The sequence below is a fragment of the Salvelinus alpinus genome, chromosome 31 (genome assembly GCF_045679555.1).
Source record: "Salvelinus alpinus chromosome 31, SLU_Salpinus.1, whole genome shotgun sequence".
NCBI classification, from domain to species: domain Eukaryota; kingdom Metazoa; phylum Chordata; class Actinopteri; order Salmoniformes; family Salmonidae; genus Salvelinus; species Salvelinus alpinus.
In genome coordinates, this window is record NC_092116.1 from 22,912,693 (window position 1) to 22,937,105 (window position 24,413).

Here is a 24,413-nt window from a genome sequence, read left to right on the forward strand (position 1 = left end):
ACCCTAGTGGTTAAGAGCGTCGGTGGTTTGAATCCCAGAGCCAACTAGTTGAAAAATCTGTCATTGGTCCCTGCATGTCGCTCTGGATAAGAGCGTCTGCTAAATGACAGAAGGGTAAATGAGGATTTGCATGTGAATATTGGATCACAATGTACAATTCAGTAAATCGTCTGAATCACAAATAGTAATTATCAACAGACTTTGAATTGATCTGGTTATCACCATGTTGAACATGTAGTACGACTTACATTACTAATGCAACTTCAACTAAAATATCACTAATATAAATGAAAGTACAACATTTTATTTGCAGGGCCTTTTTCTTTCTCTTCAGTCAGGTAAGAATATACAGTGGGGAGAACAAGTATTTGATACACTGCCGATTTTGCAGGTTTTCCTACTTACAAAGCATGAAGAGGTCTGTAATTTTTATCATAGGTACACTTCAACTGTGAGAGATGGAATCTAAAACAAAAATCCTGAAAATCACATTGTATGATTTTTAAGTAATTAATTTGCATTTTATTGCATGACATAAGTATTGATACATCAGAAAAGCAGAACTTAATAGTTGGTACAGAAACCTTTGTTTGCAATTACAGAGATCATACGTTTCCTGTAGTTCTTGACCAGGTTTGCACACACTGCAGCAGGGATTTTGGCCCACTCCTCCATACAGACCTTCTCCAGATCATTCAGGTTTCGGGGTTGTCGCTGGGCAATATGGACTTTCAGCTCCCTCCAAAGATTTTCTATTGGGTTCAGGTCTGGAGACTGGCTAGGCCACTCCAGGACCTTGAGATGCTTCTTACGGAGCCACTCCTTAGTTGCCCTGGCTGTGTGTTTCGGGTCGTTGTCATGCTGGAAGACCCAGCCATGACCCATCTTCAATGCTCTTACTCAGGGAAGGAGGTTGTTGGCCAAGATCTCGCGATACATGGCCCCATCCATCCTCCCCTCAATACGGTGCAGTCATCCTGTCCCCTTTGCAGAAAAGCATCCCCAAAGAATGATGTTTCCACCTCCATGCTTCACGGTTGGGATGGTGTTCTTGGAGTTGTACTCATCCTTCTTCTTCCTCCAAACACGGCGAGTGGAGTTTAGACCAAAAAGCTCTATTTTTGTCTCATCAGACCACATGGCCTTCTCCCATTCCTCCTCTGGATCATCCAGATGGTCATTGGCAAACTTCAGACGGGTCTGGACATGCGCTGGCTTGAGCAGGGGGACCTTGCGTGCGCTGCAGGATTTTAATCCATGACGGCGTAGTGTGTTAGTAGTGGTTTTCTTTGAGACTGTGGTCCCTGCTCTCTTCAGGTCATTGACCAGGACCTGCCGTGTAGTTCTGGGCTGATCCCTCACCTTCCTCATGATCATTGATGCCCCACGAGGTGAGATCTTGCATGGAGCCCCAGACCGAGGGTGATTGACCGTCATCTTGAACTTCTTCCATTTTCTAATAATTGCGCCAACAGTTGTTGCCTTCTCACCAAGCTGCTTGTCTATTGTCCTGTAGCCCATCCCAGCCTTGTGCAGGTCCAACAATTTTATCCCTGATGTCCTTACACAGCTCTCTGGTCTTGGCCATTGTGGAGAGGTTGGAGTCTGTTTGATTGAGTGTGTGGACAGGTGTCTTTAATACAGGTAACGAGTTCTAACAGGTGCAGTTAATACAGGTAATGAGTGGAGAACAGGAGGGCTTCTTAAAGAAAAACTAACAGGCCTATGAGAGCCGGAATTATTACTGGTTGGTAGGTTTTCAAATACTTATGTCATGCAATAAAATGCAAATTAATTACTTAAAAATCATACAATGTGATTTTCTGGATTTTTGTTTTAGATTCCGTCTCTCACAGTTGAAGTGTACCTATGATTAAAAATTACAGACCTCTACATACTTTGTAAGTAGGAAAACCTGCAAAATCGGCAGTGTATCAAATACTTGTTCTCCCCACTGTATATATATATATATATATTAATTAATTAATCAATAAATGTCTATCCATATACTCTCTGCAGAACTAACGTAAACTCACCCCATTCTGTACAAATGTGCGCAACCGCGACATTCAAACGAGGCTGCAAAGAAAACTAATGGGACTGTAGCGACTGTGTTGACTTCAAAATCTGGGGTGTGAACTACGTTTCTATTCAAGTGTTGATCGTCATGGTAATGGCTCTATAGTATTGGAGAAAAGTAGAAAAAACTGACCCTCCGTTACATCGTGCCGTGTCATGCCGTAACGTACAGCACGCATAAAGCAACTATTTCTGTCTTACAATCTCTCTCCACCTGGTGTAGCACTTCTCTCATCGTTTCAAAACAAGAAATGGACAGTGACGGGGGTAAGGGGGGATACCTAGTCATTTTTGCCTCATCACTGCAAGCATTCATGACTCTCAAAACCACTGTTTACTTCTGAAGATCACTTTAGCACCGCCCTAAAAACCAGATTCAAATTCGACACAAACCTTCAAATAGGTATGTAATGACACATTATATAAAGTCTTTATAGTGTTGTATTTACATTTTAGAGGCGATAAGGTGATAAGTTGGACAGATCGAGTGGAAAAAAAGCCGTTTCCCCACACAACATCTCTCCTTTTCACTATCACGCATTAGTTTCGCTTCCCCACCCGCCATTTTTAAAAAGACCCGACGGAGCTCATTGCCTTCTTGAATCATGCAGAAACGGGCAGCGTGGATGGTCTCTGCATGGATTTTGTTGGAAAGGGGAGAAATTGTGCTTTACAATGATATTGACATTACAGTTGATCTGGAAGTATTACCTTTTTTGGGTGCTAAAATAAAGGTAAATTGTACGGACCAAGGCGATGTACAAAAGTGAGTGAGTTTACATTACAGCGTGTGACTCAGTCTCCTTCTACAGTGACAACAACACAAGTCAGCCAAGGTAAACCAAATAACAAAGACCACCTTTAATGGTCAAAAAGAGTCATCAGTTATCTGTCCATCCTGTGGGTAAATATGACTATTTAATTTTGATGTTGAATTGTGTCATTTAAATATATTTTTCGTACCACAGGGTGATGCACAACTACCTCATGTATGTCTTGTCAGTATCACTTCATCAATGATCCTAAGACCAGGACTGAAGCACAGAGCTACTGCAGAGAGAAGTACCCTGACCTCGCCACAATAGACAACATGGAGGATATGAACAGACTGATCAACACTGTAGACTGGATATGCTGGACCAGTCTGGATAGAGGAGACACCATAGTGTGGCAGTGGTCTCTGGCAGACAGAGATTCCTATGGACAGGGAGAGGCTGGGTTCAGGAGATGGGGCTATGGAGAACCAAACTATCTTGATTTGAATGACGATTGTGTGGTTATACGAGAGAATGGAACATGGAATAATGTCCCTTGCAGTGTCACACGATCTTTCGTCTGCTATGAAGGTGAGATCTCTCACTGACTCACTTTCTCTCTATCTTTCACACTAACTCACTTTATGTCTCTCTTTCTTTTCCTCTCTCATTTTCTTAAAATGACAGACTTTCCTCTAAAAACAGTTAGCTATTCTCTAAACACGACTCCTGGGCCTGTATTCATAAATAGTTATCTAGGATCAGTTGTGCCATTTAGATCATAAGTAATACATTTACATGGACAGGGTGAACCAGATCCTAGATCAGCACTCCTACTCTGAGAGGCTTTTTGAAAACAGGCCATGATAAGCATCTGTTTGTTGTTCTCATCTATGCGGGGTACCCCAGGACTCAACTCTGGGTCCTCTACAGTTGCATTAATTACATTTAATGATAATGTTTTACAGGAAAGGCAGATGGCACCGGTCGTTATGTCCTAATAAGAACTCATGCCTTGACATGGAGAAACGCTCAGAGCCACTGCAGGGACAGATACAAGGACCTGGCAAGTGTGAGGAATGAAGAACTGAACCAGGGCATACAGAAAAAATTGAAATGGAATGATCTATTGTGTCATTTTAAATAACCTTTTGTTTGCCATGGTGGTGAGTAACAACACACCAATCTGTTGTTATTACTACAACTGCAGTAGACCAAAGAGTTGAGCCATCATGCCAACTCCTTCACTCATGGTCATGCCAAACATGTTTGGCTTGACAGTGACATCAATGAAGTTGGCAAGAGCACAAACAGATCTGGGACCAGGTTAACCAATATGACCTCTTTATTACAACTGTGGACCCAGAGTTGAGCCCTGGGGAACCCCTCATAGATGAGAACAATAACAGTCCGGATGCTTATCATAAGTTAGTCTGCTGAGCTCCACTGACTGTTTTATCTTGTCTGGTGATGAGAGAAACAGTGTTTTATATTATGTGATGATGAGAGGAACAGTGTTATATCTTGTGTGATGATGAGAGGAACAGTGTTTTATCTTGTGTGGGGATGAGAGGAACAGTGTTTTATCTTGTCTGGTGATGAGAGGAACAGTGTTTTATCTTGTCTGGTGATGAGAGGAACAGTGTTTTATCTTCTGTGATGATGAGAGGAACAATGTTTTATCTTGTGTGATGAGAGGAACAGTGTTTTATCTTGTGTGGTGATGAGAGGAACAATGTTTTATCTTGTGTGATGAGAGGAACAGTGTTTTATCTTGTGTGGTGATGAGAGGAACAGTGTTTTATCTTCTTTGATGAGGAGAGGAACAGTGTTATATATCTTGTGTGGTGACGAGAGGAACAGTGTTTTGTCAACCTGATCTGATGTCTTGTAGCCCCCAGGAGAAAGAAAGCTGTGGTGAGGATGGAGATCCACTGTGGTGCTGATATGACAGATCATACCGTCTATCAACAGGTCTTAGAACAGGTAATGGATTAAGAGAGAGAGAAAGTGTGTGTGTGTGCGTGCATGCGAGCGAAAGAGGGGCAGGGAGAGAGCGAGAGAGGGCTGGAGAGAGACCAAATCCATATCAAACAGGGGTTGTCTGATTTCCAACTCCACCGGAGGAGTCTGGATGGGCGAAAGCCTGCACCACGCTCAAGGACCAGGTGTTATTGACCACTGCTGTACACTATGCTCCATCTCTGAATGTTGTTCCTGTGATTCAGCTGTAGGGGGCAGTGTGTTCATGTTTTATTGTCTGTCTTGCTTCATTACCAGGTGACTGTGGAGCAGGAGGAGAGTGAGACTCCCTGGAGGCCTGGACCAAAGCTCTGGACTGGGAATGTGACCCTGGACCAGGACTATAGAATGTTACATTTACATATTAAAGACAAAATGTGACGCAGTAGGTTTTTATTACTTTTATCTGAATAACAGCATTCAATGTCCCAAAATTGCACTGTCCATGCTATCATAGAAGCCATTGTTACAAGGATGCAAAGATATGCCCTCTCTCTATTGTACTGTTGTTATAGGTCCTGAACAAGGACACTGAATAGCAGATGTACTTGTTTGTAATCCTCCTTGGAAGGCCAATGACTAGTCGCTTTGTATCAAAAACAGTTATCCTATTTACACTTCGGGAAACTGTGATGTTGTTCGTCTTTCTTTATTATTCATTTTTATATTGTAATCACATTCTAGACTCTCTTATCCAGAGTGACTACAGTCAGTTGAACGCACTAAGGTACTGTAGGTAAGACAACCACAAATCAAAGTCATTGCAAGTAAAAACGTTCTCTAATAAAGCAGCTATCTGCAAAGCCCAGTGAAAATACAAGTGCTAGGCCGGGATTCAATCTATCTTCAGGTTATCAGCAATGCAGATTTTAATAAACTCAATGTTCTCACGGTCACGGAGATCTCATTCACGGTAACCACTGCATATGTCGACTCAATCAGAAATTGCCTTCCGAAGATGCATTGTCGACAACCTGCAGTCAAATTTATTTCTGGCCTTAGAGCAACAACAAACTCAAACAGTGAGGTTTTATTTTATTTATTAAATATTTACAGTTTTTTAAAAGTATTTTACACAGTTATCATCCATTCACAATTGGCCAATTCTCTTCCTTTTCCCTCCGGAACTCAGCCTACAAATGATTCTTCAACGGGAGTGAGAAGTTTTTATTACTTCATATCAGCGGAGGCTGGTGGGAGGAGCTATAGGAGGACCGGCTCATTGAAATGACTAGAATGGAATTTATGGAACACATATGAGAGAGAATAAAATAGACGGCACGGGTCAAAATTTTGATTTATGACCCTATGTCCGGATGACACGTACATGCCCAAATATGGGCATCCGGCCAGGACATCCTGTTCCTGTTGTCATGTGTTAGAGGGTGTGTTATTTTTATATCTATATTGCATCTATTCCTTTGAAGTTGTCATGATGATTGATGTGTAGGGACCTGGTTGAACTGGGGGCAATGTCTTTGAACATTTCAAAGAGGGTGACCCCACACCCACCCTATTTTATTGCCCTTAGGGTTGTTGTCTATGAAGTAGGAATGTCCGGGGGGGTTGTATTTGCGGCAGACACATTATAAATACAGCCCAGAACAAGACATGCGGCCCCAGAACACTAAACAAGATTTTAAAAATAAAACCCTGAACATTAAACAGGAAATTATGTCTCCTAGGCCAATTCTCGGGGTGCTATGCATCTCTTGTCATAAACACAATGGCAAAACATAGAGGAAGTTCTGTGTGAAGCTCCAGAATGTTTTAAAGGAGTTTTGGGTACGAGTGAGGGACATATGTCTTACATATTCCAACCGGAGGATTCTACGGTAAAGATATTCACAGACAGTGGCCCCAAACCCCTTTATCATGCAAAACCCGGGAGTTTTTCTCCTGCGCTGCGGATGAGAGAATGGCTTAAGATAAGGCTAGCGCTCTGTCAAATTGAACAGGCTCTGAGTGGTTCAACCCTGCCAGGATATGCAATGGAAGAACTGGTCTGCCGCCGCAGTGATCTGAAGTCCCTAAGAATCGCTTCAATGGCGTATAGCCCCGACTCCAAAGTGACAATTTTAGCATGTGAACAATTTGATAGTACAAATGCGACGAAGTCTGTCAGTTCATATGTATTTTCCAAAGCCTGCAAGGATGTAAACTTTTTTATGCCAGTGTTAAGCTTTAAATGGCTTGATTATCCCATATTCATAACACTGATGAATAAGCTGGACAGTTTTTTCCAAAATCGTAAATAATTACGGAGCTGGCCGCGTCTATCCTTAAGACATACCCAGGATCTACAGGTCCGACGTTTGATCTATCCCTGGAGTGAAAACTTACGAAACCATGCTGGAGCATGCAAGAGAGCCTGTCTTGACGACGGGGAATTGGAGACAGATGCCGGTCAGGGCTAAACGGGCCCATTATCTGTAATAAATGAATAGTACATTTTAAAAATTAATTATAAGATGTTTTAAACTGTATGTACTAAAGATTTAGAATGAATGGGGATTAATACTATATCTCAACCCTTAACGAACGGGAAGCGGGCTTTTCTCTCTAGCCCCGGTCTGCCGCAGAGAAATGCATTGTCTTATTTTATACAAATACAGTCTTTCCTACAACGTTATGTTATAAACATTAAAGGTTATTAAAAGTTTAGTACTGTCTGGTAATGATGTGTAAAATTTTGGGGATTAATTATAAGATGTTTTAAAAAGGTCTGTACGAAATATTATGTATTAAATAAAATGGTTTTAAAGAGGTATCTCACTGTTTAAAGAAAGGAATATCACTCGCCTCTCTCTCTCCCAATCGGTCCCTGAGAGAAATAATTTCGGAAAAGACGTGTGCGCGCGTGTGTGTGCGGGCGTGTGCGTGCGAGTGTAGGTGTGTGTGTTTCAACAACAAAAGGGGAGGGGTGTGTGTTCAACAATGCCCTGGCATCTGCACTCAAGGCTGTATCTCTCTCTTTCGGTCAAGATATCTGGCTACCCCCAATCCAAAAAAAAAAGTGTGTGGGGTTGTATGGGGGCTGTGTTTGTGCGACTCTTCAAATGGGCACTTCCGATTAATTTACCACACAAGCCTTTCCAATACGTATTTATCTCACCTCCAAGGATGAGGGGGTGAGGGGGATAAAAAGTCAAACAACCCAGGCAGAATATATCTTGTCTAGACCGATCCCTGGGGTTAAAACATATGTTATTTCTAATCCGCGCATATACAAACGGCCCCCCACACAGGTCTATACATTTATAATCGGACACCCCCCACGCAGCTACCCATGAGCGGGTAGCAAATCAAAAGGAAATCCCGGCAGACAGAATATGTCTAGATAACCACTGGTGGTTTTGGGGTCAATCTAAACATTCCGATATTATATGGCCGACCGAAAAAACGTCACCACCGCTCTGTAAGACCATTACGGACTATCTCTCACTAGAGACACGACTGCGGAGCGAGGCTAGTGAAACAGATCCTATCCACTCTGTACGAAAGGCATTTGCGCAACTCCAAACACCAAGCCAACAGCCCAGAACAGCTAAAAGACCATCCGTGAATCCGTCCTAATGGAGCTTTCTGAAGGTCAGTTAGTGAAAATAATATATTAGATTTGGATGCGGGGAATTGTTTGAATATTATTGATATTATTGTAATATTAAACCGGCGTGATATGGTTTTTTAAACGGGGGGCAATGATTTTTTAACAAATTTGTCAAATGCACGTACAGTGGGGCAAAAAAGTATTTAGTCAGCCACCAATTGTGCAAGTTCTCCCACTTAAAAAGATGAGAGGCCTGTAATTTTCATCATAGGTACACTTCAACTATGACAGACAAAATGAGCAAAAAAATCCAGAAAATCACATTGTTGGATTTTTAATTAATTAATTTGCAAATTATGGTGGAAAATAAGTATTTGGTCAACAACAAAAGTTTCTCAATACTTTGTTATATACCCTTTGTTGGCAATGACAGAGGTCAAACGTTTTCTGTAAGTCTTCACAAGGTTTTCACACACTGTTGCTGTTATTTTGATAAATATATGTTAATATTATCTAACGTTTGTAGGGTCTCCAACCTTTACGCAGTTGCTCAGAGGGATAAATGATCTGGAACAGCCTTCGTTAGAAGGGGGTTCAGAGGAGCAAAACCCATGCAGCCAGTCCCCATCCCATTATTGTAGACGTAAGTCCAATAATCACATACACAAGAATATTTATACATTAAAAACAAAAAGTGTGCACCCTATATTAAAAGCTATTTTTGTGTTTACAGCTGACAAACCGCCAAGAAGGATAACGGCCTCCTTATGGACCATGAACGACTTCGGAGGATCAGATGACACAGATGCTATTCTCCCGTTCTGTACGAACGTTTTTTCAAACACACCGAGAACAGAGGATTTAAACGTCCGGTCAACTCCCCCGGGAGCCTCCACCCGCGCGTTCCATATTCCAGACCCAAACAAGCAACGCACAACTCGGGCGCAAGTACATTGCTCAGAATCAGACCCTCCCGAAAAGTGCAACAGGGCAGGGAACTTACGGCTTCATGAGACGGCGCTCCATGGACACGGTATGAAGCCATTATATATATATTATTAGTTATACATATTTGTATTATTTATACATTTTTAGGCTTGAATATGTTAAAACAAGGACAAATAATGTTTTTTCAGGCTTCAACGAGACAAGCCCGGCAGAATCGGGAATGCTTGGTGACAAAAGTGAAGAACCAACGGTTTCCGCAATTCCTCAGAACAGCCCTCGTCAAAAAAGCCGAGGTATTTTAATTATGTATTGTTAATATATAGTATTATACCTGAAATGTATTTGACATTTTTTATCTAACATATTTTTATGTTTAATAACCTATTTTGTATATATTATTTTCTATCAGACCCCTCCCCGGCGTATAACGGCACAGAAGACCTCACACATCTAGAGCACGCGGAGGATTCCGGCTCACCGGACATTCCCAATGAAATAACCAAACTGGAGGATTTCACCGTTTTAAATGACATTTCAGAGGCAGATGACCGGCTATTATGGGATGCTGCCAACCTTCTTAATTCAGACAATTCTTTGGTGGAAACAACCGGACCTGAAATTGAACAAGCTAGGCTTTTCACAGCCTTTTCCAGGGCTGTGAAATCCCGAAAGGTTTTGCTACACAAACGAATGGGGGCTTTACTCGAGTGACAATACCGCCAGGATCTATCCTTCTGGCATAGAACAATTCCACATTTGTTAAACATCAATCCGATTAAAAAACGCAAATTTAGGCGCTAAAAACACACATCATTAATTATCCAAATGGCTGAGCCAACAGACATAATTGAGACAGTTGAAACCCTCTTATCACAGATACCGCCCGAACTCCAAGCTATAATTAAACATATGAACAGGGGTAACAGACATAATACCGATAGATGAAAGCATATTATCACAGGTTCCATCCGAATTATTAATCGTATGAAAGATTCAGGGACGACCGATGAAAACCTGTTATCACAGATTCCCGAAGCCCTCATATACCTAATTAATCAGATGAATGAGAGCCTAAAATCTTCTGCACCGCACACCCCGCAAAACCAGCCATTAACGCCCAGGTCAGAAGAGTCTGAAACGCAATACGATGTTTTTGAGGAATTGGAAAATTGTCTAATAAATCAGGACGGAGATGGTATTGATAGAAATGTCCGGGTTGTGTACCGAAATAAATTCAACAATACAGAGATTCAACAGTTTTTCAATTTCACATGGGTGAATCAGAACCTTGACTATGCTGTGTTTTATGTGATGATACTGGATACTCTGAACGAACTGTTAGACAGGGCTAGAGATTATGGCAAACCTCGTGATGTCTTACAGTTGGAAATTTGTGGAGATAGCCTGCATAACACGGTATCTCTTATTTTACCCATTGGCGAAGCAGATCTTGAACAATTTATCGCCCTGCTAGAACGACTTGTTCAGTCAAATTTATCCGTCATAGCCGATAGGACCCTCGAGCTTGTAGTGCAAATAATACGTCAACCCCAGGGTGGCGGGGGTCAGAGAAGGAAACTTGATAGCCTAATGCAATCAGAAATCATAAGCAATAAAAGGGCCTACCTCATAAACGTTCACAATCCTGGTAATCAGCTATGCTTTGCAATAGGTCTAAAACATTTACTCAACCCTGGATGTACGGATCTAGCGGCGTTACACAAGGCTAGAGAGCTCCAAATTGCCGTGGGTCTCGGTATACAGGATGTGGTGGCTTTCTCGGACATAGTCAAATTTGAAAACTTTCTGAATATCAAGATTGTGGTTTTGTACCACAGTAGAGCTAATGCAGCTCTCTTGAAATTCCAAAACAACCCCCAACCTCATCCTCAGATTCTGTACTTTTATGTACAAAACGAACATTACTATGCCATTACTAACATCACAGCGTTTTTAGGCGCATCATATGTCTGTCCATCGTGCCATACCGGCTACACCCGAATGGGGGGGGCACTCGTGCCGTTATAACTGTTCAGTGTGTCTGGATAAAAATTGTCCGATGCAGCCCTTAAACTTGACACCCTGTGAGGATTGCCACCTGCACATGTTGTTCGGCCTACTGTTACATAATCTCTCATCCTCCCCTATTGGAGGTCCCGTTCCATGGTCCTTCTCCAATGCGTTAAGAAGGCAAGGTGACAGAACGAGAGGAATCGAGGATAGGTGAATTGAGTTCTACGCCTGTCGGTTGCTGCTCTCGCTTCCTGTCCATGCAAACAAACCAACACAGGACACAGTCAGTGATGGGTCTCAGACACGGCAGGTAGAGGACAACATAACTAAACCACTCCGTCCCAGCAGGTCTGAAGGTTTGTATTATATGGTAGAGGAACTCAGGAACATAGAGTATCATAAAAGTAAACATGGCCACTGCTAATACCTTCAAACTCTGACATTTAGCTGTGAGGTTCCGTGTTGGCACGGGTTTGAGGGCTCCCACACATGCTGCAGCAGCTGTGCCCAAAGCAAACAATCCAAAGAAAGTATTCAAAATATATAAAAACAAATAATTAACATCATACAAATGCACATAGATTGCAAATAAAATGTATAACAAGCACACAGAAAAAAACAAAATGAAGAAACATTTAACCCTTCGATGACTCAGAATCCAGATCTTCTCCAGAGCAACCCACAGGTGCAAAAACAGGCCGCAGAATCTTGACACCGAAAACAGTATGTATACTGTAGTGCACCACCAACTAACATGCCAACAGGGAACCCCGGTTAGCACAGTTTCCACAATGAAAGGGGAAGCGATCAGCTGCAGAGTGTCAGTGATAAGGAGGGACACGAGAAAAAATGTGACATGTTTTCTTTCCCAGCGTTTACAGCAGAGAGACAGGATGATAATCCAACCAAGGGCAGGGAGGCAAATACCAAGCAGAAGAAGCACTGACACTGTAATATCCTCAGGGAGGTAATTGTCATCGTCAGGATCCGGAAGATAATCGTACATGTCGTTTTCCATGGTGGAGTTTGGTCACTGTTGTTTCTTTAACTCCAGTCTCCTAGGTGACAAAAAAGGGGAAAGAGGATAGTTAAATATTCAGGGCTTGAGAAACCTTTTAATTGATGCCATATAAGTAGGCTGTGTTATTTTTCTAAATTTAAAATCATTTTAAATTGTAAATGTAAAGCTACTATTTTGAGAATGCATTTAGATATGTTTTAAAAATGCTATATAAGGCAACATCATTTGTTTTAAATATACTGCATAATGTGAAATTGAAAAGTAATTGATTTGTCACTTGGTTTTACATTTTACCCAAATCTTCGACCATTTGTGAGTTTTATTTTCAATTCCAGAAAAAGTATTTTGCTAAAATTACACTGTACTACAGGTGGAGGTCTAAATTAAAATGCTTATTACCAAGTAGCCTAACCATAAAAATGTGTGATCAATCATAAACAGTGAATGGGAGTAATGTATTTGTAGGATTAAAATAACAATTGTTCCATTTGTGAGCATTAGTCAGTCTTTTAGAAGAATGTTGGAGAAAATGTATCTTTGCCTTTTGGCGGATCCATTTGTGGTTTCAGGGTGAGTGGGAAAGGAGTTGGGTGCAGTTGAATCAGTGAAGGTAATCTGTAGTGGAATTGTGATATTTTGTTTGTGTTTCTTCTGATCAGGCGCTCTGTGTCACGTAACTTGGGTCAAGATCTGTTTCTTGCTTTGCTCTTAGGAACAGGGCACTACTGAAAGGAGTGATTCCTGGGGTAGCGTTAAGTGTGGCGGTGGAGCAATTGAAGTTGAAAATTCTTGGTTTTTGTGACGCCCGCCGTTTGGCGCGACGCAGACCCGGTGGTGAAACAGAGGAGTCACTGTCAGTCCTTTTGAGTTTTGAGTCAGATTCTCTACCCGACAAAGTCATGTTAGGATATATCAGTTGTCCTGTTAGAGCTTTTGTAGAGGAAGATGGGTCAAGGGTGAGGGATCCTAAGAGGATCTCAGTGAGTAGTAGATTTGTGCCCGCACAGAGGAATAGGCCAACGAGGGATTTATGCTTCAGTAAGGTTGGCTTCTTCGCAGTCATAGCAATGGTTATCAAATGTACCGCAGAAATGCAACGTAAATCACAGAAAATAGATGTGGTGGCAGCTGTAGAGAAGTATTTGATCATACGAGATTTGAAATCAGTAGAGTTACAGGGTGTGTTGAGGTTTGGTCTGCGTACTCCCAGGTCGTTGGCATAGTGCAGGAGCAGATAGGGTCAAAGTAGTGGAATGGGGTCGTGGGTTTTTAACTAGGTGGTAGCTGCAGAGAAGTACCTGGGTGTACTAGCGGTATATAGGCATGGGTTGGTTGGTGCTTCAATGTTTATTTTCTCCCCCTTTTGTATTGTTGGATTCGGGGTTAAACTTGGAACATTGTTATACTCAGAAGTATAGAAACATTAGTTACAAAAGAGACATGAGGGGTGCCATGATGAAGCTTGGGAGGGGGTGCAGGGAACACGATCGCATGTGGCAGTACTAATAAGGGGAGAAACAGTTGAAGGCTCATATCACTTAGCTCCCTGCTTAGAAAGAATGATGCAATGTTTAGCAATAAGGAGGAGACTCCACCCAAAGTAGGGTATGAATACTACCACGGGGGAAGTCATGTTTGTCTGAATTACAGCTGTATCGACCCTTTGGGAAGAATTAAACTTGGTTAAGCTTTTCTAGTGTGTCCGATGAGTTATTTATTCTGAAAAGTAGAACCTAAACAGTATCACAAATGTAACATGATTGAACACACTACCACACAGTAGGTGGCAGCATGCACAAACAAAATGTGCGCCATGAAGAAGAAGAAATCAACAAATAGCGGGAAACAACGCAAATCGCATATGACGCATTCTCAGAATGGAAAATAATGTTTTATGGCATGTGAATTTTCGAAAATCAAGTATGGTTTAAATGTCAGGATGTTATACGCAATTCATTTGAAGAGGTGGGCTGCGAGTGGTAGGCCCTAGTTCTCTTCAAGTAGCCAAAACAACAAAACTAGGTTACTTAATTGGAAATATGCGAAATAGCGAAGCTTCTGCGCTGGTATATATTTTTGTTCTCCTTAAAATGTTCACGAGTATTGCTTGAAAACATAAGTATCTTTAATTTTTTCCTCCAAAAGTGGATTTCTGTTTTCTCATTGAAAAGGTGTTTGTTCTATTGGCCTTCGTCAGAGTTTAAAACTAAACCATCTTTTGATTTGTGAATCTGTCGACACCGGGGACTATGGATGTACAGTGGGGCAAAAAAGTATTTAGTCAGCCACCAATTGTGCAAGTTCTCCCACTTAAAAAGATGAGAGAGGCCTGTAATTTTCATCATAGGTACACTTCAACTATGACAGATAAAATGAAGGGGGAAAAATCCTGAAAATTACATTGTAGGATTTTTTATAAATTTATTTGCAAATTATGGTGGAAAATAAGTATTTGGTCACCTACAAACAAGCAAGATTTCTGGCTCTCACAGACCTGTAACTTCTTCTTTAAGAGGCTCCTCTGTCCTCCACTCGTTACCTGTATTAATGGCACCTGTTTGAACTTGTTATCAGTATAAAACACACCTGTCCACAATCTCAAACAGTCACACTCCAAACTCCACTATGGCCAAGAACAAAGAGCTGTCAAAGGACACCAGAAACAAAATTGTAGACCTGCACCAGGCTGGGAAGACTGAATCTGCAATAGGTAAGCAGCTTGGTTTGAAGAAATCAACTGTGGGAGCAATTATTAGGAAATGGAAGACATACAAGACCACTGACAATCTCCCTCGATCTGGGGCTCCACGCAAGATCTCACCCCGTGGGGTCAAAATGATCACAAGAACGGTGAGCAAAAATCCCAGAACCACACGGGGGGACCTAGTGAATGACCTGCAGAGAGCTGGGACCAAAGTAACAAAGCCTACCATCAGTAACACACTACGCCGCCAGGGAGTCAAATCCTGTAGTGTCAGACGTGTCCCCCTGCTTAAGCCAGTACATGTCCAGGCCCGTCTGAAGTTTGCTAGAGAGCATTTGGATGATCCAGAAGAAGATTGGGAGAATGTCATATGGTCAGATGAAACCAAAATATAACTTTTTGGTAAAAACTCAACTCGTCGTGTTTGGAGGACAAAGAATGCTGAGTTGCATCCAAAGAACACCATACCTACTGTGAAGCATGGGGGTAGAAACATCATGCTTTGGGGCTGTTTTTCTGCAAAGGGACCAGGACGATTGATCCGTGTAAAGGAAAGAATGAATGGGGCCATGTATCGTGAGATTTTGAGTGAAAACCTCCTTCCATCAGCAAGGGCATTGAAGATGAAACGTGGCTGGGTCTTTCAGCATGACAATGATCCCAAACACACCGCCCGGGCAACGAAGGAGTGGCTTCGTAAGAAGCATTTCAAGGTCCTGGAGTGGCCTAGCCAGTCTCCAGATCTCAACCCCATAGAAAGTCTTTGGAGGGAGTTGAAAGTCCGTGTTGCAACATCCCCAAAACATCACTGCTCTAGAGGAGATCTGCATGGAGGAATGGAACAAAATACCAGCAACAGTGTGTGAAAACCTTGTGAAGACTTACAGAAAACGTTTGACCTCTGTCATTGCCAACAAAGGGTATATAACAAAGTATTGAGATAAACTTTTGTTATTGACCAAATACTTATTTTCCACCATAATTTGCAAATAAATTCATTAAAAGTCCTACAATGTGGTTTTCTGGATTTTCTTTCTCATTTTGTCTGTCATAGTTGAAGTGTACCTATGATGAAAATTACAGGCCTCTCTCATCTTTTTAAGTGGGAGAACTTGCACAATTGGTGGCTGACTAAATACTTTTTTGCCCCACTGTAGCTGCATTATTGTCATGTTAAATCAGGCCTTTTGATTTGAGCATATGGATTGTTTTAGTTTTGTAAGCTAGGCTACCCATTTAATTATTTCATTTATGGATCAAGACTTAGCAATCATTCTGATCTTGTTCCCAATGATCAGTGCTTTATTTTATGTTGCTGTCCAGCGGTTCTGAATTTGTGATGCACGCAACTGTCCACATTTTTCTGTGCAATCGGCTTTTGATTTGAACATTTGTGTGTGTACTAGGCTATTTGATTTAATGTACTGTATATATGTTAAAGCACTTTGGCTTCACTAATAAATATGTCTTCAGTCCTTTATAACTAGGATAGATGGCTATATGGGCTTTGGCAGGGGTGTCAAACTCATTCCATGGAGGCCTAGTGTCTGCAGGTTTTTGTTTTTTCCTTTCAATTAAGACCTAGACAACCAGGTGTGGGGAGTTCTTTATTAATTTGTGATCTTAATTCATCAATCAAGTACAAGGGAGGAGCGAAAACTTATCAACGTGATAGGTTTGTGAATGTGATGTTACATGATTTTGTTCATGATTGATAGTGAAAATTAAAGAATCCTTCAGGATTGTTTGTTTTATACGTGTTTGTTTGCTATTTGCAGTGTTGTAGTCGAGTCACTTAAAACTCGTGTCCGAGTCGAGTCCCAAGTCCCCTGTACTCAAGTCACGAGTCCCTATGGCTGAAGTATGAGTCAAGTCCATGTCTGAGTTACGAGTCCATCAATTTATAATAGGTTTTATTAGGCAGTTGTTTTGGTCGCCATCAAATGGCAGTACACCACCACTCCCTCATTAGAAAACTAATTTACTGTTTCTCTCTACCTCAATTTCTGTTTATCACTACCTCAGAATTTCTACTCAATACTTATTTACTACGTATATTAATGTTAAGTCAGGCGCTCAGCTACCGCTCATTGATATTTTTGTAGGTTTTTATTGCAGAATGAAAACTAAAGGGAGAATTATCAGAACCTGCCCACTCCTATTTCTGAGTTTAATTTTCAATTTCATAAGAAGTATTTTGTAAACAAAAATTCCAGATTGTATCTTATTTTTGGATTGAATACATTTTCATTGTAATACTTCAATCAATATAATGTAAATAAAAGGGTAAATGTACTTTGAACCTGTCTGTCTGCATATTTCAAGAGGGTGGGGCGGCAGTGTAGCCTAGTGGTTAGAGCGTTGGACTAGTAACCGTTGCAAGTTGCAAGTTCAAATCCCCGAGCTGACAAGGTACAAATCTGTCGTTCTGCCCCTGAACAAGGCCATCATTGAAAATAAGAATTTGTTCTTAACTGACTTGCCTAGTAAAATAAAATTCAAAAAAATGCTGCAGTGAGATAACCAATGAGTTGGACGATAGTTTTCTCGTCAATCATCTTGAAAAACATCTACTTAAACTGGACATCAACCAATCCTGAATCAACAACACAATAGAATGGCCAAATGGTTTATTGTGTAAATGTTGAGAGTGCGTGGGCGATGGATAGAAACAAAATGGTGCAGTTAGAGGCCATGTGGAGGATAGTGATGTGACACTGGAGATGGTGGTGTGAGCAGGTGGGTCTAGCCAGGAGTAATGTTATGGATGTGTGTCTGTATGTTGTCGATGGTATGTGTATGTTTAAAAAAAAAAAAATGTAAAAGACCATAAATAAAATTTTCCAAAAATGATTGTATTAACATGTTACATAATAATGCAGAAATTGCCTTTAAATTGAGTTGCGTTTTTAGGCCTACCTTAATTCTTCAACTTTTTGCAGTCGACAGTGGCGCGTGGTCTCTCAGCCAGTGTATGGAAAGCTGACGATACCAAAGGGTCTGGCTGTTTAACTGCAGAAGGGAATTATTTGTAACTGTCATTTACAAGAAATGGGGAGCTGGACAATTTCACTTTCATCAGCACCTCTCCCTCAGTGTAATATACTGCCCTCCCAAGGAAAAAGGCAGTAACTGCTCATTTGGTCAAAAATCTGTCATTTTTGCTACATTAAATACATGCTTAATCATGTGGGCAAGTATCCTGCCTCTATTGTATTGTGTTTTGGAGAAAATGGGGGTCATATTAGCAGTGACTGCACTATAATGAGTAGTATATATACTACTCATATACTACTCAGATGTATCAATCTAATATGACAGTCTTTTTCAATCCGAGGTTGTAAATTGGAGATATAAAAATGATATACTGCTGGGCTGGAGTGTGTCTCAAGAGGGGGGGATATTGTAATCAAGTCTTCAAAGCCTTCTTTAAGCACCTCCTTGATCATGTTACCAACAGGAACATTTCAGTATGCAGGACAATAGGCAGGTCTCCACATTACATAGCACAAATGTCAAACCTGCCAAACTCTATGTGTCTGTACATTTTTTTATTTTTTTTTTTCACCTGTATTTAACCAGGTAGGCAAGTTGAGAACAAGTTCTCATTTACAATTGCGACCTGGCAAAAAAAATAAAGCAAAGCAGTTCGACACATATAACAACACAGAGTTACACATGGAGTAAAACAAACATACAGTCAATAATACAGTAGAAAAATAAGTCTATATACAATGTGAGCAAATGAGGTGAGATAAGGGAGGTAAAGGCAATAAATAGGCCATGGTGGCGAGGTAAATACAATATAGCAATTAAAACACTGGAATGGTAGATTTGACAGTAGATGAGTGTGCAAAGTAGAAATACTGGGTTGCAAAGGAGCAAAATAAATAAATACGGTAGGGGAAGCGGTAGTTGTTTGGGCTATGTACAGGTGCAGTGATATGTGAGCTGCTCTGACAGCTGGTGCTTAAAGCTAGTGAGGGAGATAAGTGTTTCCAGTTTCAGAGATTTTTGTAGTTCGTTCCAGTCATTGGCAGCAGAGAACTGGAAGGAGAGGCGGCCAAAGGAGGAATTGGCTTTGGGGGTGACAAGTGAGATATACCTGCTGGAACGCGTGCTATGGTGACCAGCGAGCAGAGATAAGGCGGGACTTTACCTAGCAGGGTCTTGTAGATGACCTGGAGCCAGTGCGTTTGGCGACGAGTATGAAGCGAGGGCCAGCCAACGAGAGCGTACAGGTCGCAGTGGTGGGTAGTATATGGGGCTTTGGTAACAAAACGGATGGCACTGTGATAGACTGCATCCAATTTGTTGAGTAGGGTATTGGAAGCTATTTTGTAAATGACATCGCCAAAGTCGAGGATCGGTAAGATGGTCAGTTTTACGAGGGTATGTTTGGCAGCATGAGTGAAGGATGCTTTGTTGCGAAATAGGAAGCTAATTCTAGATTTAACTTTAGATTGGAGATGTTTTATGTGAGTCTGGAAGGAGAGTTTACAGTCTAACCAGACACCTAGGTATTTGTAGTTGTCCACATATTCTAAGTCAGAACCGTCCAGAGTAGTGATGCTGGACGGGCGGGCAGGTACAGGCAGCGATAGGTTGAAGAGCATGCATTTAGTTTTACTTGTATTTAAGAAGTTGGAGGCCATGGAAGGAGAGTTGTATGGCATTGAAGCTCGTCTGGAGGGTTGTTAACACAGTGTCCAAAGAAGGGCCAGAGGTATACAGAATGGTGTCGTCTGCGTAGAGGTGGTTCAGAGACTCACCAGCAGCAAGAGCGACATCATTGATATATACAGAGAAGAGAGTCGGCCCAAGAATTGAACCCTGTGGCACCCCCATAGAGACTGCCAGAGGCACGGACAACAGGCCCTCAGATTTGACACACTGAACTCTGTCGGAGAAGTAGTTGGTGAACCAGGCGAGGAAATCATTTGAGAAACCAAGGCTGTTGAGTCTGCCGATGAGGATGTGGTGATTGACAGAGTCGAAAGCCTTTGCCAGGTCAATGAATACGGCTGTACAGTATTGTTTCTTATCGATGGCGGTCAAGATATCGTTTAGAACCTTGAGCGTGGCTGAGGTGCACCCATGACCAGCTCTGAAACCAGATTGCATAGCGGAGAATGTACGGTGGGAATCGAAATGGTTGGTGATCTGTTTGTTAACTTGGCTTTCGAAGACCTTAGAAAGGCAGGGTAGGATAGATATAGGTCTGTAGCAGTTTGGGTCAAGAGTGTCCCCCCCTTTGAAGAGGGGGATGACCGCAGCTGCTTTCCAATCTTTGGGAATCTCAGACGACACGAAAGAGAGGTTGAACAGGCTAGTGATAGGGGTTGCAACAATTTTGGCAGATAATTTTAGAAAGAAAGGGTCCAGATTGTCTAGCCCGGCTGATTTGTGGGGGTCCAGATTTTGCAGCTCTTTCAGAACATCAGCTGACTGGATTTGGTAGAAGGAGAAATGGGGAAGGCTTGGGCGAGTTGCTGTGGGGGGTGCAGTGCTGTTGACCGGGGTAGGGGTGCCCAGGTGGAAAGCATGGCCAGCCGTAGAAAAATGCTTATTGAAATTCTCAATTATATTGGATTTATCGGTGGTGACAGAGTTCCCTATCCTCAGTGCCGTGGGCAGCTGGGAGGAGGTGCTCTTATTCTCCATGGACTTTACAATGTCCCAGAACTTTTTTGAGTTTGTGTTGCAGGAAGCAAATTTCTGCTTGAAAAAGCTAGCCTTGGCTTTTCTAACTGCCTGTGTATATTGGTTTCTAATTTCCTTAAAAAGTTGCATTTCACGGGGGCTGTTCGATGCTAATGCACAACGCCACAGGATGTTTGTGTGTTGGTTAAGGGCAGTCGGGTCTGGAGAGAACCAAGGGCTATATCTGTTCCTGGTTCTAAATTTCTTGAATGGGGCATGCTTATTTAAGATGGTGAGGAATTTAAAAAAAAATAACCAGACATCCTCTACTGACGGGATGAAGTCGATATCCTTCCAGGATACCCGGGCCAGGTTGATTAGAAAGGCCTGCTCGCTGAAGTGTTTCAGGGAGCATTTGATAGTGATGAGTGGAGGTCGTTTGACCGCTGACCCATTACGGATGCAGGCAATGAGGTAGTGATCGCTGAGATCTTGGTTGAAAACAGCAGAGGTGTATTTAGAGGGCAAGTTGGTTAACGAATATCGTTTTCCAACTTGCAAAGGAAAAAATGTGCTCTTTCAAAAAAGGGTATGCGTGTTTTTAAAGAAAAAGTAACAGAAGAGAAAGGTGGTTATGAGGGAGGGAAAGAAAGAGGGGGATGTGGTGAGGGTACTTGTCTAGCCTCAAAGACAGGCAGGCAGACAGACATACAGACTGCCTTGCCACAAAGGTATGTGCTATCCGGGATGCTTGGGACGTCCCTACCCCCCCTTTACAATGTTACGTAGATGGTAAAGGGGTTTAGGTTAGGGTTTAGGGACGTCCCAAGGATAGCACTGCCACGACTCTTTACACTAGAAAAAGTTCCCCATCAATTCAGGGAAGTCCAAATCTGACTCTTTATAGATTGGAAATCAATAGACTGTAAATAAATTAAAATGGAATGTACATTATTTTATGTAAAAAAAAAACAATAAGATCAAATGTGGACGTAAAAAAATAGAACAATATAATTTTAGCAAAATACTTTTGGGGGGAATTAAAAATCAAATGAGATATTTTGTATTTTTATATTACAACTGGCAAACAAACAAAACACATAAAAGATAAAAAATATTGAAGGTTTCTGTAAGAGGGTGGTTTGAAAACACTTTTTGGGGTTTCAGTGCCACACCAAAACACACAAACTGTGTTTTTCATACAACCAATGGTTTAGAAGTGCAAATAGTTTATAGCCTAAATATTGATTGATGATAAGTCCCTATGGAAAATATTTTTTGTGGAATTCCACCTTTATTTTTTCAATGCTTTCGACAGATTATAACCCGGAGGGACATTAAAATGGAATTGTACCAACTCTACCATACAGCCACACTGAGTAAATAGTATGCAGTTTAAATACTGTTTGTAGTACTCTAGAATAGGTATTCGGACACTGTTTTTTAAAATATATTTCACTGAAGCCAGGTGGACACTACACGACTTTCAAAAATCCTAACATCGCTGAGCCTCACATTAAACAGCTGTCTTTCCTGCCGTCTTTCCTGCCGTCTTTTCTGTGTTGCCAACGTAGTGGCACAGACGGGGATCACACACTACAATATTATTCACTTGTTCGTGAGGATACCAGGCTGTCTCGCCAGAACAATGATATGATTAGATTTACGTAGCTACGAGCTGTGGCTCAAAGCAGCCCCATCAACGTTCAGTCAGACATTCACGCTTGCCATACAGAGTTGAAATATCTAGCCAGCATTTTGAATTGAATAACATTGGTTGTAAACTTCATAGCTGTAACGATTTGACGCTTTGGTTAAAGGCAAGTAAAAACGCATACTTGTAGTAGTCATCGCTCCTGCTCTAGTCTACTCATTCCGAGTGACGATAAACAACCTTATGATCTCACTGTTTTCTTCTCTGGCGAGCTCTCATTGGCTATTGCTGATCACCGTTCTCAAAACTTGTTGTAGCACATCTCACACTACAAGAGCATCACGGATTTTGTGCGGATAAAATCAAACCTGTTTGGAAATATCAGGACCTCTGGGACTGCTCAAAGACGAGATCGGTAGCCCTCAGATTGCGTCTTTGACCCACTCGCATTAAACGAGCGTCGGCGACAATCTACTTTTCCATTATACTCAAGGGGAGAGAGAGAAGCTAGTGTTGTTTTACTATTAAACTCAATACTAGTATTGTTTTCAATTTCGTAAAGCAGTTTGTGTTTCTTAACCATTTTAACCAGGCAAAGCTAAATAGTAGGCTGGTGACTGGTGGTTACAGAGAAGCAAGAGAGTCGCTTCCGCAACGTCTAGCCAATGATCGGAAGCGGATCCCGAGCAGCGCCTGCCTGTCTGCCCACAATCATTATTTTCTGCGTATGCAGGGTGTGGCGCTTTCCACTGCTAGATAATGGAACCCTCGCTGCTGTGCTGCGCGCACCGTGTCCTACTATTCTGTTTATCATAGTAGCCTATCCAGTTCAAGCGCAAATACAAGCTACGAGAAGGCGAGTCCGAGTCACCAATGGTCGAGAAAGCGAGTCCAAGTCTGAGTCACTAATGCTTCAGTCCAAGTCCACTCACAAGTCATGAAAATCGGGACTATAGTTTGACTCGACCACACTGTCTATCTAAGATTAAAATTCAAAATCTCCAATTTGTGTTTCATTTTCAATTCCCCCAAAATATTTTGCAATGAAATATTCCAGATTGTATCTTGTTTAGGGATTGAATACATTAGAATTTCATTTATTTACACTATATTTATATCAATTCTATAGCGAGTAATCACCCAAGTAACATGTTTGTATTGACATGTTGTTACATAATAATGCAGAAATTGCTTTGAAATAGAGTGTAGCGTTTTTATGCCTACCTTAATTCTTCAATTTTTTGCAGTCGACAGTAGACTGTCGTCTCTTACAAGAAATGGGGAGCTGGAGACTTTCACTTTCACTTTCACTTGGAATATATCACGCACTTCTCCCGCCTAGAAGGGATCCAGATTTAGTTAAATGAACGTCAGATAAAAATGTTCATAGCAGGTTAGAATTTATGCAGCAGTTTAGGAGAATTCAGTGTTAGCTAAAATGCTAAACATTTCAACTTTTGAAGTTAATTTGACAACAGTTGGATCCCTTCTAACCATGACCCTTGGTGCACTATAAATATATCTTAAAGGCACAGTGTGTGCTCAAGTGTGGGCCATTACTGAAACAAAGTGAATTCTTGATTGAAAGTGTAAATTATAAGCACCCTTCGAGATTTTCCTATTTTATATATGTTTTGTTTCTTTGACATTTGTAAGATTAAAATACAAAGTCTCATTTGTGAGATTTATTTTCAATTCCATGAAAAGTATTAAGCAAAAATGTAATTTCTATATTTTTCCACATTCTTATTTTTTTCATTAAAAATTACATATATTACATACATTATATTGAATTCCAAACTATGACTAGTCATATTTGGACTTAACTGAATTGCCTGAGAAACTGTTTCTAGTGTAGAGATTTGTCGCAAGTTCTATCTGGGATCCTTGGGACTACCCTACCCTAACCCCTACCCTTATCCTAACCTTAACCCTTACTTAGCCCTAACCTTAAACCTTACCTTAACCCTTACCTTAACTATTTTAAATGTAATCTTCAATGGGGTAGGGACGTCCCAAGCATT

The 24,413-nt window shown here is 41.3% G+C and overlaps 1 long non-coding RNA gene across 1 annotated transcript; it reads right to left on the reverse strand.

Annotated features, from left to right (window-relative positions):
• Positions 1 to 5,234: 5,234 nt before the first annotated feature.
• Positions 5,235 to 23,874, reverse strand: LOC139561175 (uncharacterized). The gene is made up of 3 exons (XR_011672081.1): positions 23,614 to 23,874; positions 18,012 to 18,104; positions 5,235 to 12,425 (listed from the first exon to the last, which is right to left on the reverse strand). It is a non-coding gene; the product is annotated as an uncharacterized lncRNA (long non-coding RNA).
• Positions 23,875 to 24,413: the final 539 nt, after the last annotated feature.